General features: G+C 41.4%; 1 protein-coding gene and 1 long non-coding RNA gene across 3 annotated transcripts in view; one reads left to right on the plus strand and one right to left on the minus strand.

Moving 5' to 3' along the window:
* znf462 (zinc finger protein 462) overlaps positions 1–14,248 on the minus strand; it is a 50,344-nt gene extending 36,096 nt beyond the window's left edge. The window contains exon 1 of one of the 2 annotated variants that reach the window (XM_067575081.1): positions 13,959–14,248. The gene's annotated coding sequence lies outside the window, so the exon portion shown is untranslated. Of the gene's footprint in view, positions 1–12,864; positions 12,998–13,958 lie in introns of those variants that run through there. The other variant, XM_067575082.1, reaches the window with a different exon arrangement.
* Positions 2,993–8,268, plus strand: LOC137171127 (uncharacterized). Its single transcript, XR_010924713.1, has 2 exons — positions 2,993–5,088; positions 7,478–8,268. It is a non-coding gene; the product is annotated as an uncharacterized lncRNA (long non-coding RNA).
* Positions 14,249–14,448: the final 200 nt, after the last annotated feature.

Raw genomic sequence — 14,448 nt, forward strand, 5'->3', positions numbered from 1 at the left:
CTCATTACTTCCTGACATTTTATAGACCAAACAATTGATCAGTTAATTATGGAAATAACTGTCAGATTAATCACTAACACAGATAATCGGTAGACGCAGCTGTAGATCTGATTTCTGGTTTTGTAACACTGAAACTGTGTTTTTCTGCTTGAAAACACACACGCACATACACACACACACACACACACACACACACACACACACAGATACTAAGTAAGTACTTTCTTTGTGTAGAAGGCTACTTGTCACAGGAAATATTTAGCTGTCCTGATCTTTAAACCCAAGAAAATAACAACATCCTGAAGGGAGTTCTAAATCTGTTCAAAGAGGACAATATGTGAGGCAAGACCTGACAGGATTCTAACTGTGTTAGGCAGAAATCCTAAAAACAGGTCCAAACCAAGCAGGCTTACTCAGATGGAACACAAAAACAGTTCAGACTCGGTGACAGCCACTACCATCCAGGCGGCCCTGAGTTACAAATAGAGCCACCATAGACACTGACTAGAGGGTCAGGACAACTGAGTCACTCTTTCCACGTCTGTGGAGGATCTTAACACAGCACTTCTGTTTGAGCTGCAGAAGACTCACTCAAACGTGTTAACCACAAATGAAGTTTGATCTGTCAGCCCTGGGCGTAAAAGTTTAAAGAAACTGTTATTTTTTTTTTAAATCTTGATACCCGTATCTATGGAAATACTTCTTAATGTATCCTGTAAACACTGTGAGAAGTTGTTATGTGGTGTTGGTAGAGGTTTTCAGGTTTGATTATCACCACTAAATATGTTGCACATTATAATCTCCAAGAGCCAAAAGTGGTGTCTTAAAATTCTACTAAATTCCTGTTTTTCAAACAGTTTACTATCTTATATGTCAAAGAAAAGCAGCTATTCCTCACATTTGAGAGGCTGAAACAAAAGCCATACAGAAGATGTTTGAAATTTGCCTGAAAAATGACTTTTTAATTAACTGATTGCCAAAATAGTTGCTGATTTTTCGCAAGCTATGTCTCCTTCTGCCCCTCAAACATTTTAAAAACCCCTTTCCTAACTTTAAAGTGAGATTATGTAACTTTCAAAAGGAGATACATTTCTGCTATATTATTTATGACTACGGCCCAGTCAAAGGGTAACCATGAGGCTAACAGTTGTACTGTTGTACCGTCAGCAAACATGCACTTGTACAGTATGCGCATGTGTCTATAGCTATGCATGCACAGCATTCAGAAGAGAAATAACACTAATACACACATATGCACACAGTCTGGCAGCTCTGTTACCATCTCAACTACATACAGAGGTCTGAATTCCTGCGTCGACTAGTTTGGGATTTTTCATGGCCTCAGCCTCACCTGAAGGTCTTAAAACACACATTAAAGCCATGACGTCTGAATATAACACAAGAGTATTATTCCCTAAAAAGGATCTCCCAAGTATTTCTTAATACATGCTTTGGAAGTTATTTCAGTTCAGATTAGGAATGGTGCCCTCAAATACAAGCCAGCCAAAATAACAGCGTCTGGTTTGTAGCCATTCTTTGGCCTGCATGCACGCTGCTCTTGTTGGCTCACAGTTCGGCTTTTATCTGTCGGCACTGTAGCAGATAACAACACTGGTTCAAAAAAGAAAAGCTGGTCCGACCTGACTGACCTTCATATTCCAATAGTGTGCTGCCGCCTCATCCCTCCACAGAAGCAAAACGTATTGACAGATACAACCACAACACTGCATGGTAGTCTGTGTTAGTAAGCATGTAAAGTGGAGATACTGTACGTACAGTAGTTGCTGTGTTTCACATATGCTAATCATTTTCTTATTTTACAGATTTTCATGAAAAGAAGACTGATTTAAACGTCTTTTTCCTTGTTCTGTCCCCTTGCAACTAAAAGTGTTGGGTTTCCTGCTACAAGAAGACTACGTGCACCGAAGTTGACTGTAAAACAGGTTTTCATGCAACACAGGAAGCTCAGATAACGGTGAAGAGTGAGGAGAAAAGTTAACAAGTGAAGAGAAAAATAGGGGGAAAAAAAGCTTCTGATTATGCACAACAGTAGGCCAATCATTTTAATTATCAATCACTGTGTTGATTATTTCAACATTTCTGTGAAATGTCTAAAAATAGTGACAAATGCGGATCACGGTTTCAAGGGGCCGATGTGATGTCTTCAAATTGCATGTTTAGACCAACCGACAGTGTAAAACCCAAAGATATTCGGCACACAATGATGATATAACAGGGAAAAGCTGCAAATCCTCACATCTGAGGATCTCAACCAGCAAATATCTCAACAGCTATCGGATGGATCGCAATTAAAGTTGGTACAGATGTACATGGTGCCTAGAGGATGAATCCTAATGACTTTGGTGATCCACTTTTTAGCTAGTGGCCACCCTTCACTGTGTTTTTTAGTAAAATATTCCAACTATTGAATAGATTGCCAAGAAATGTGGTACATACATCATCAGGTCAAAATTTCAATTTGTCAAATACCTTTTTTATGACTTGCAAAACCAATGAGCGTCAGTTGTATTTTGTATTTATTGATAATTAGCTAATGTTAGCATTCTAACACGTTGAGATGGAGAACATGGTAAGCAATATACCTTCTTAACATCAGTGTGTTAGCATTGCCATTGTGAGCAAGTTAGCATGTTGACGTTAGCATTTAGCTCAAAGCACTGCTGGGCCCGAGTGCTGCCTCACAGAACCACAAGCTGCTTGATAGTGACTTAAACAGGAAATTAATTATTAATCAATTAATGGACTGATAGTTTCAGCACCTCAAAAGAATACTTAAAAGTAAGATAAATAGGATCTAAATTAAGACATAGCCTGAATAAATGGCCTTTTTAACATGTGATTTCCCACCATTTTATATATTTAAATAAAATATGTCAAAAATAAAATTAGAAAATAATGCATTACTGGAACCCCATACTACTTTAACTATAGTAGTGGTGGCTGTCATTTTGGCGTCCAATGCCTTGGTTATTATATGCTAATATAAATATGTAACAATATGTTAATAATACACTTTACAAGTTTTACACACCAGACTTAATCTACAGTACTACCACCACTAAAGTCTGACAGAAAGATACCTTGTTACTCTAGACTTGATGAGCATATCTGTTTCATCACAACAGTGTTTCAGCACTGGTGTGATAAGAACAACAGTGAGCTGGACAGTAAGGTCAGTCCTTCCTGCCTGTGATCAGAGCGCAGAGCTTACTTAAATGATGTGATCATGCGGTGCTGCTCATTTGAGGAAGTCTGAATACACAGAGATGAGACATCGATCCCACCTGGCCGATCAATGGACCAGGCCTTCACAGACGAGATGTGAGAAATCAATAATGTTCAGTATGAACGTTTTTGTCATAACATTCATCAGACATCTGCTGGAATGGAATGAAAGGGTTGGGAATGGCATGAAACAGAACAGCATAGAGCTGGAAATACAACACCAAAGCCATCACACAACACCCTGTAAATTGTTGGTATAAATTTTACTTTTTTGATTCTATTTAAACTTAAATCAAGCCCGAGTACTTCTCTGATGATAATACATAAAGGCTCTGTTGTGCTTGGAGGTCAATAAGAGCATATATTGCAGTATTATTAATCATCTTTAAAGCTAAACCACCAGCTATGCAGCTACACTTTTAGACCTTAATCATAGTAACGCTGAGGCCATATCTTGTTAATAATGAATCAACCAACAGCGGATGGGCCAAAAGTCTAAAATGTCTCTGAGAGTGGTCAAAAACATCAACACTGTCATAAGATACTATCAACCACCTGACAAAAACGCAGGCCTTAATCTGACAACAAATCTGTTTCAGCAAGCATATGGCATTCAAAAAAATAGGTCAACCATTAACCAGCCAACACGGCCTTGACCATAAACATTCTTCTAGCTCTCCTTCATCATAAGCCCCAAGTCCATCTGAAATGACTGATGTGGAGAAGAAAAAAAAAAGTATTCTGCATTAAAGTAAGATAATGACAACACATTTCTAGGCCTGTTGGGGGGGGGGGGGGGGCAGCAGAAACAAGTTGTGAACACAACACTGACATATCATCACCTTTTAAGCTGATATGTTGAACTTGGTGGCAAACAGCTGCTTATTTCCACATCAAGCAGTTACAGAGAAACATTATCATTCATTTGGAGTCGTGTTTCTGTCCACTTGGCGACAGACTAAGTCCAATATTCTTTCTCTTTTATCTCTGTTTTTGATCTCTACCAATCCCTCTTTACCTTCTAAATGCTCCACTATGTTCACCAGCCAGTCGCTAACGGTGTTTGTTGACCATTTGGTGCTGAGCAGGTAGTGTACAGTGAGTTTTTAGAGCTTTCTCTGAAAACAACACTATGAGAGCGGTGAGAGTGAACCAAAACACTAAAGCTGCAGCCAGACAGCTGAACCATAGGCTAAAACTCAATATGAAGCTCCATAAAGCCAGGGGGAGCTGCAATGTCAGGTGATAATTCTCTGTCAGTTCATCACTACGAGCGACGCCTTTGACGTTACAGATCGTCATTTGATACATTGTTATAGTGAAAAATATCAATTATAGCTGCTTTAAAATAGATATTGAGCTGTAACTGACACCTACCGAGTCAGTTCTCTGACTTAATGACTCTTCTCTACTTTGGGCTACTGTTGAATTACTTTTATCCCAAAGTTGCCGCTGTTCAGCAAAAGTTACATTGGATCACTTAAAATGGAGCTAAAATGATGTAAGACTTCTCTGCTGGGCTGCACTGGTTAACTTTTGGAGACAGGAAGCATTTTCCCCCGGTATTATAAGTATTTACTTATGTAGGTTTTTGAGTTACATTCTAAATTAATATATATTTTAATTCAATTTTAGTTTTTGAATGCAGTTTTTGATCTCTGCACATCTGCATTTAGGATATTTCTTTGCAGCCACAATTAGAGTTTATACTTTTTTTTTTTTTTTTTTTTTAACTTTTTTTCTTTACAGTGTAAACAGCTTCCTTGTGTCTGAAGCTATTCTCTTCCCCGCCTCCATCCTGCCCTGCAGCTGTGTAGCAGCCACCACCATGTGTTGCAGAAGGTATTGTCCTTAAGGTTATTACCTGCTCTTGATGTAGCATTGCTCTATATTTAGGAACTGAAGATCAAAAACATTCAAACATGGTCTCATCAGGTCACGAGTTCCATTTCCTGTCATGGGAATTAACCACATGCTTTCAAAATTAAAAAGTGCTTTTGGTGAGAAGTAGTACTCATATTGTCGGCCTACCCCTCAGCTCAGCAGTGTGTAGTAAACACGAAACTCTTGCAAAGTGCATGTTGAGGACAGACTCTGCTATACAGTCCTTCAGTTATTTTTAGCTTCCTTTTGGCCTCTTGGTAGTTTTTCCTTCAGAGCTTCCTCTTTACATGACCGTCCATCATTGAAAGATGACCTGATTCAGATGATCCTGATGGTGCCATAATTCCTCTAAGTCTTGAAGTTTGTCTTCACTATGTTCCAGAAAAGATGAAAGGGTCTTAAATCTGATTTAACGTCTAAAATCTGTCTTCTAATCTGAATCTTTCAGCAGTAACATCTCAAAAATGCTGTGTTGGCTCCTTTTCTGACCATGTTCATCTCTGTACACGTTGACATTCACGGAGAATCTAGTTTGATTTGATCCAGTCAGAATCAATGCACTTAATTTAAGCAACATTAGCTCACTTTAATGCCACTAATTGAATCCTAAGACAGCTACACCCTGAGTTAACAAGTTATGCGCATTATGCAACTGAAATGTTTACTCATTCTTAACTCAGAGGGGATACAAACATTAGCCTTTTGTGTTTAGCTTTCTTTCACTGGTTACTCAAACTGAATGAATGAGTAAAAAGAAAAGTCTGGGTTTTCAGGAAACCAGCTCAGTAATACCAGATTGTCTCAGAGGACTGGTAAATACAGGTGCAGAGCTTTTCAGACGCTGCAATCCAGAAAGCTTTGCTGATCTGTCTGCAGCCTGACCTTCAGTGGTGTCACATTCACAGGGCATAAAAAAGAAAACACCTCACAACAGCAGGCCCTGACCACCCTTAAGGATTCAAGGTAACGGAGAAGCTTGTGTTATGACCACCACCATCCTATTGAGTTGACTGAATACAGGTTTAATTGAGTAAAATACAGCAGGAGCTTAAGAGCTTTTTTGTTGTATTGCTGAAAGATATCATGTCAACATCTGATTCAACAGTTAAGTTACTGCATTACATGATACGGACATGCGCCACCCACAACGAGGTTTGGACCATTTTGATCGTTGGACCTGAAAGTATTCTGCTGGTTGAGGCCGTACATCAAAAAGAGACAGAATGGCTGAAAGAAGGAGCGAGGAATGCTATTAGCATGGCTCCTCATTGCAATACCATGCTAATCCTAGCAAAAGATGATCATTTTCTATTTTATGTCTGGGTCACCCATACTGCAAGGTCAGACAGTGCCTGTGTCAGCCTGTCTCTCTCTGACAGATGGATACCTGACATCACCCACCCAGTCAGATACTACTATTAATACTTAATATCACTGCAATCACTCTCCTCTTTATAGCAGCTTTCTTTCTTTGCCAACCAAGAACATTCCCTTCTCTCAATCAAAGACATCTAACTTGATAACTCCATGTTTCTCTCTAAAGCTGCACCAAAAAAAAAAAAAAAAAAAAACTAAAGAAGCTGGCCATCATGGTACAAGTAACCTTGCTCCAAGGGTAGCCTTTGTGTTTAGCAAAGGGCTCAGATTGTTCCTTCTGAAAAGGGGGCTGCTGCGACACAGAGCACTCGCTAGCAACATTTGGCCTCTTTTGCATAGACAGAAGATAATGACCAAGCAGATTAGGAGGAGACAAGCATTAATGGCCATCTTCTGTGTGACTACTGTCTTTAAGGTTGTCATGGTGAGAACTTGCTGTTTAAAAAAAAAAAAAAAAACACTATTCAATTCACAATGTAGCGCTTACAGTCTTTTACATCTCCTGCATTTACGTTTTAATCATGAGCCTTTAGAGATATTTATGTGACCTTCAAGCCCGAAATTTTCACAAAGCAACAGAGGGCTGGTAAATCCCTCAGCTAAAGCCTGCTGGGTGTGAAGGTTAGATAATGAATACCCTCACTCTCTTCATTCCTGTTAACAAAACCAAAAATGAACCTTTTCATCTTAGCTGATTTTTTTTTTTTTTCTACCCACTGCTGGTCCTTTCAATGCAAAAAAAAAAAAAAAAAAAAAAAAGCACCAAATGAAAAAATGCAGTTAATAACACATATCAAAACCCAGGAAATCAAGTAGTTCAGTGTGGATAGGAGGTGGAAGGAAGCAGACATGCATGGCTTGAGTTCTCTAGAAGTCTACTGCTCAACCTTCTTTTAGTATAGTCACCTCACTTGGCTGCTCTCTCACTTCTCTCTCTCTCTCTCTCTCTCTCTCTCTCTCTCTCTCTCAGGGCTGACAGAATTATCTTCTGCATCAGAGCTGAGGCTGGGCCAACGCTCCACACAGAGGACTCCATTTCACACAGCGGCCCCACTGTGGCCAAGGAGACACAGCCAATCACGCTGGAGTATCAGTGGCATGGCCATCCACCATTTTGTGCTCCTCAAGGTCTTTGACTGTCCTGCTCAGCTGAGTGGAAGCTGCCTCTGCTCCCTCTGCTATCTTGTTACACAGATGGAAGTGTTTAACTTTAAGAGCACAGACCTGAGCGAGCAGCTTCCCCTCCTGTCGGTTTCTCTGCAGACTGTCATGGCAGTCAGCAAAAGCAGAAGTGAGATGTGTGTGGTTTTTGTGCGCTGCAAAGATGGCCACCTAGAGTGCGGCTTGCCTGTTCTTCACAGGCTGAAGACAACGTCCTGAAGAGATCTGCCTCTAAACAACAAAGCTTTCAATCACCCTGTCACACAAAGTGCAGAACTTTATGAGATACATGCAAAGCTTCTGTAGATAACTTTATCAAATAAAGGCGACCCAACATGTTCTGAGGCAAAATCCTTTTTTCTAGACTGAAAAGCATAAAAGATAAAACTTGGGGCAACCCTGAGCAACATGATTAAATATTCCATCCAAAAATGATTAAGTGCACAATTTAATTAATAGCCCGGGGCATGATTATTTTTACAATTTTATATGGGAAGGAATAGGTAGATATATTTGGTTTTCTCAAGAGGGTTCTTCCCTTGAGCTTGAAGAGAAAAATTCTCCGAAAAAGAACCCTATCAAGCGCTGTACACAACACAAGTAGGCTACGGCAAAAAAAAAAAAAAATACAGTTGTCTGCTTCTCCAAACAGTACACGTTCACAGTCCGACACATGAGGCTGACAATATGATTCAGATCTCCTAAAGCTGAACCGCACGGGTTCATCAGGCTAAATAAACAAGACTTAAGTCAGGCAAGTGAAGGATGTCCCAAGGACAGATCTTGGAGAGAAACCAGGAAGTGTTTTTCCACAAGGACAATTACTCCAGGAAACCTTACATTCCATGCAGCCTTGTAGTCCATCTCTCCTAGGAAAACATTTCCTGACATAAATCAATCTGCTGTTGTCTTGATCCAGCAATTGAATAAATTATCTTATTTGTATTATTTGACTACAATATGAATTCTTTCTCACTATGAGTAAAACCGTCTTCCACCAAAGGCTCTTATCACATCTCAATCAAAAGTCTGAAACTTTTTTTTTATTTTGTTCCTATTTTACTTTTGTTTTCTTCTTCAGTAATATCTAACTCCACCAGTTCACCAAAAAAACACCACAAAAAAATGATTACAGGACTGTGAGATGCACCGAGGGGTTTCTGGTAAGTGGTGTTCAGTGGACAACTGCCAGATAACACTGCAATGCTGACTTCCTTGTAAGCCTGAAATGGCAGTTACTACAGTTACAGGGAGTGGGTGAGGTTACAAGCTAGTCAGGATGGAGTATTTCAGAGTGACCAAAAGAGGACGCAGGAAGCAATAAAAAAATAAAAACTCGGTCTGGTTTACACACAGAATTCCAGAGAAAGACTCTGCTTTGGCAATCTTTTAAAAAGCTACCGGTAACTTTATCTAAGAGGAGAAGAAGTGAGGTTCCTCTAAAGGTTTACCAAACCAACCTCCTGAGGCAACTCAACAGGTTTGAGAAGGGAAAGATGAGAGACCCATCAATATTAACTTACCACTGAGACCTCCTTTCCAAGCTCTTAAATATTTAATCGTCCTTGGACAGCTCTGTTGCTTCGTAGGCCGAGCCAGTGGATCCCTTCTACAAGACCACTCCTGTTCCTGCTCAATGAAGGCCTTGTCCAGTGGCACCACACTGCCCAAGGAACGGGCGTCTCCAAAGAATTCAGGATTTTTTCCACCACAGGCAGCTTTAGGCTGACAGACTTGGTTCACTGTGTCTTATTAGAGAAGGGCATAAATCCTGAATTTAGGCTGGAAACCTGAGTACGCCGTGTAGATGGCTTAATTTATCTCACTGGACAAACTGTCTCTTCGGCACAGCCACTATATTCACTTTTTGTTAACCTGGGTCCCTACATGCTTAATATATATGCTAAAAAGACTAGCAGTAAAGATAGAAACAACTGCAAGCTATACTGAGCATTTTTTCCAGTAGGGGAAAGGCAATATTAAACTGTTGATGTTCTGATGGAAAGCAGAGACGAGGAACCAGTTTTGCAGCAGTGTAACGTGGCAACTGACAACAGAAACTGGAATGACACCTCTAGCATGTTACTTCCTTGTTCCATTTAAACCCTGACATGATGTGGCTTTTTAGTTTTTCAAATAGGCTCATAACTAGTTAGACGGTATTAAATTATTCAATGGATCCCGGCAGGTTTTAACAGTGTCATGCTTTCATATGTGACACAATTAAAATGCAGCAGAAACAAATGTGTTCATGGCGTGAGGAAGGTTCATTAAAGTACAACAGGAGATAGCAAGGTTTTTTAGCTGTACTGTAATGACTACAGTGTTTTGGATGTGGGGGCCTGTGTGTTTCAGCACACTTACAAGAGTAGCAGCAAGGGCCAAGCGGCATCTCTTGAGCCATGCATCATGTCAAGAAAGCACTCACTGGAGCGTTTCAATTTGCTTTTGTGCGTCTCCCTAGCCTTCTTCACTGCCCCAGGTAGAGAAGAATGGAGGAGTGCATCACCCAATGTGAGTGAGTGAATGAGAGGGAGGGAGGGAGAGAGGGAGGGAGAGCAGTTGTGTTTGTGTGTGTGCAAGAGATGCAGAAAGAGTATCGGAGTGAGTGATGAGCTTCACAACCACTTCCTTCCAGCATTCAAACCATCACTGAAGTCTCTCTTGTTTAATCCTCTGTCCTCAGTGTCGAGCTTTTTTAGCGTAATCCTGAAATACCTTGCTAAAATCCAGTTATGTAATTTTTTTTTTTTTTCTAAAAGTATCTACCATAGTTCAGTTCTGCCAGGTCACCTTGAAGCCGAACTGCAATAGCAAAACATGTCTGATATTTTCACAGAGGTAAAGTTCAACTAGTTTGATTTGGATAGACATTAGTAGCACAATACAAACATTTAGTCAGTCACAGAACTGGACCATGAAATTACAATGAAACCTACAAATGTCAATATAAAAAATATATGACAATATCTTACAGTATGTTGCAAGATGTTATGACGTCCATTGAACAATTCAATGCTGTGTAACTACATTATAAGTAGAGCATGTTTGTGTGTATGTTTGGAAATGTGTAGCAGGGCCAGATAAACCCTCTATGGGGCCCGGGGCAACAATGGGCCCCTTTTGTGCACTCCCTACACACACATTCTCTTATTACATTTTTGCTAGAGTCCCATAAACCAAACATTATTTATACACTTTAGGTCAGTTAGTTTGTGATAAACTCATTAAACACAAGTTTGTTTAAAGCTATGCACCATGTAAGCAAAATATTGACTGAAATAATGAAAGGATTAAAAAATTTAGCTTTGACACAAGGCCTCTCTGTAAGACAGGGTGTCAAGAGTTAGTAAAATAGCAGGCGCTACCTTAGGGCCCTGACAGATTCAACTTATTGTGCTTTAGGGGTGCATATTACCAGACAAATTTGTAGTTAACCAACCCTGAGAGTATGGGGCCCCTGGTCAGCTGCCCACATCACCTGGTTAGTAATCCAGCCTTAGTTAAAGGCTACAAGAATTAGCATTTGAGTCTTCAAAACTAAGACAAACTACTGGAAATGCCACCTCTGCAACAGCAAAAACAGTCCTGATGTACATGACCTTATCTGGTGAGTTGAACCTAAAACCTGAGTACACAGATAACCTCCAAGAACAGCATGAACGAGCTATACAATGAGGAAGAGACAAGAATGTGTTGCGCACTTGTGAAAGTTACTAAAGGAACTCTAAGTACAAAGAGAAAGCACACAGTGTCAGAAACGGAGTAGACTCAGAGCTCTCCAAAAAAAAAAAAAAAAAACCCCATCACAATCACATCAAGAGTTAAATCACCAGGGCTCATTTGCAGAACATCCACCATCTAGACTATACATTGCACCCGTCTGTGAGACAAATGTGTCGACCGCAGCAGATTCCTGCCTGGCCGTCCTCTATCAGCTCCTCCTTGAGAACCTGTTTGCCCTGCCACGCCAGGGAGAAGGAGCATCGCCACCATTTTGATTGCTCTTCTCAGCCCCAGCATTGTCGCAGCACAGTGTGTCAAGCTCACAGTCTCCTTGTCAGCAAGATTTCACACAGTGGCCGAGGGGAACTGCAGAGCGTAGCACAGCACACACACACACACACACACACACACACACACACACACACACACACACACAGAGCAACTGCCACACACACACAGAAACACACTACAGCTTGCACACACACACACACCTCCTTCACTCTCCTGACAGGCTGGTCAACTGACACCTTTAGGATATAATGTGTGAAAAGTCACCTAAGGCTGTGCAGTGGGCATAGAGTGCATTACAACATATAGTCTGTTAATGAATGACTGACAACATAATCCAACACTCTAAATAACTTTTAAACTAATTTAACATACTTGAAACAATAATAAATTACTACCATCTTGAAATAACAGGCACACGTGTGTGGCCCAATAAACAGCGGGGAGTCTACTAGCTCCTCTATAAATAATTAGTCTACAAATTATAAGTAAGACTATAAAACAAACACTTTACTTTTTCATTCAAAGCCATCACTTAGTGTAAAGACAACAGCAACTGAACCCTTAATTGAGTTTAAAAAAAAAACTCACCAAAACAGAAAGCAGAGAATCATCTTGAGAACTTCCTTATAGAAACTTCACTCTCATACACACACACACACACACACCTGCCCACAGAAGAAAGTGTGTATGTGTGTGTGTGTGTGTGTATGTGTGTGTGTGTGCTGAGACCACTTTGTTGAACATTAACTACCTAGATGGTCAAACCACTGCATTATTCAGCATTAAAATTCCTATCTCATCCATGTGTCCCCATGTGTCCCTCAGCCATCGCAATCTCAAAACACATACTGGCTAAAAAAGCATCAGGCAAAAATCTTTCAAAAAAATCCACATATTTAAAAGTCAAATTATGTTTAAATTATTTAAATGAAAGCAGCAAGTTCATGGAGTTAAAAGGAGAAAAAGACAGAAGTTAACCTTGAAAGCACCCCCCCTCTTCACCCCCCCCCAACTAAATGATCTAACCTCACTTTTCAGAGTTCTTCTGCTTCCTCTAGCAGACCAACTTCCGAGCTGAAAACGCAGAAAAAAAGCAGCAGCAGAAGAAGAAGAAGAAGAAGAAGAAGAAGAAGAAGAAGAAGAGGAAGAGGTTGTTGGCCGATCATTTTTGAACACAACCTTTGTTCTGGCGTGAGGGATCCTGCCTGTCTGACTCCAGGGCTCTCCTTGGAGACTCATCTGCTTTCCTCCATTTTATGGTGAAGCCCTACTAGTATATGACATACCTGACTTCAGAGCAGTGACAGCAAAACAGGCATCCAAACAGTGCAGGAGGGGGGGTTGGAGGAGGAAGAGGAGGAGGAGGAGGAGGAGGAGGAAGGGGTCAAGCGGGTAACAATATAGCAATAAGCACCCAGAACAAAAACAAAACATTAGATGGATACAAATATAAAAGCACACACCGCGCTTACATTCATTTCACCACCATCAAAGTCATATCTAGCTCCAACCCTGTGGAGAACCGACTCAAAATCGCCACCAGATTCTGTTTTAAAATTGAGAGGAGCAGAAGAGGAGGTGAGGTGGGGGGGACACATATAGCCTCCTCACACTGGACATGGCTTTCATGGTGTGTGTGTGTATGTGTGTGTATGTGTGTGTGTGTTTGTGCGTGTGTGTGTGTGTGTGTGACTGGACCAGCGGCTATGCCAGCTCCTCTGTGTCGCTAATGGAGGCTGGTTGGGAAGAGGAGAGCAATCCGTGCAATGGCTTCTCCATGAAGCTAACGCGCAACAACACGCACGGCCGGAGAGGGGGACGCACAGCCGGGGACCAATAATTCCCCTGACCAGACATGTCAGAATAACAAAACACTCCGCTCCGGTGCTGCTGAAACACGCAGGCGAGCCTCTCTTACAACCACCGCGTCCATTTCCTTGTGTCACTTTGACAACAAACCGAAAGGCGACATAGCGAGGAAGCGCTAGGTTGGTTAGGATATTAACTGGGAAGCGAGAAGACCCACTTGACTTTGGCTGCATGAGTGCCAGCCGGAGCGCCCACCCGACTAAAAATTCTCGCCCCGGCTTCCTCTCCCAAGTCGGCTGGACCTGGACTAAATGGAGAAACGGAGGGGGGGTGATCAGCTCTTTCCAGGGCATTCACGAGGCGCATATCCCATGATCTACCATACCGACGTTCTCGCAGACCTTGAAAGCTCAGCCGAAATCTTGGCGAAACTGGAAATATAGTGCAAGAGGGGAAAAACTCACTGGTACAATCTTCTCCTCAAGCGATCCTCCCAAAAGTTGTCCTCGTATTTCATGCGTGCGCCCGGTCGGTCTAATGGATGATCGCCATCTTTCCTGCTTCTCCTTTGCTGCAGCTGCAGATGACCTGAGATCCGTCTGTCTCTGAATAATGAGCAACCACACAGACAAGGAAGACAATCTGCAAAGCAGGCTACACAAAGAAGTTTGGGAGACTAGCAAGCACCAGAGGGTGCACAAGAGTTTACGACGAGACGAGGGAGCATCAGCAGGATGGACAACGTCTATGTCTGAGAAGCTCATCCTTCATCTAGACTGAAAGTCAGATAGCCTGCAAAGCTTTTACCAAGCGGCTCAGACCACCACCAGATACATGCGGGCACCGTGAATTTTATATAGGCTTTCCATACTGTGTCTGCCACGTCATGGGGTTATCTGCAGTTCACTTTGGTGGTGATGATGCTGCTTCACGCTTCTACCAGACAGACAACAA

This window comes from Thunnus thynnus, chromosome 19, assembly GCF_963924715.1.
Source record: "Thunnus thynnus chromosome 19, fThuThy2.1, whole genome shotgun sequence".
Classification (NCBI taxonomy): domain Eukaryota; kingdom Metazoa; phylum Chordata; class Actinopteri; order Scombriformes; family Scombridae; genus Thunnus; species Thunnus thynnus.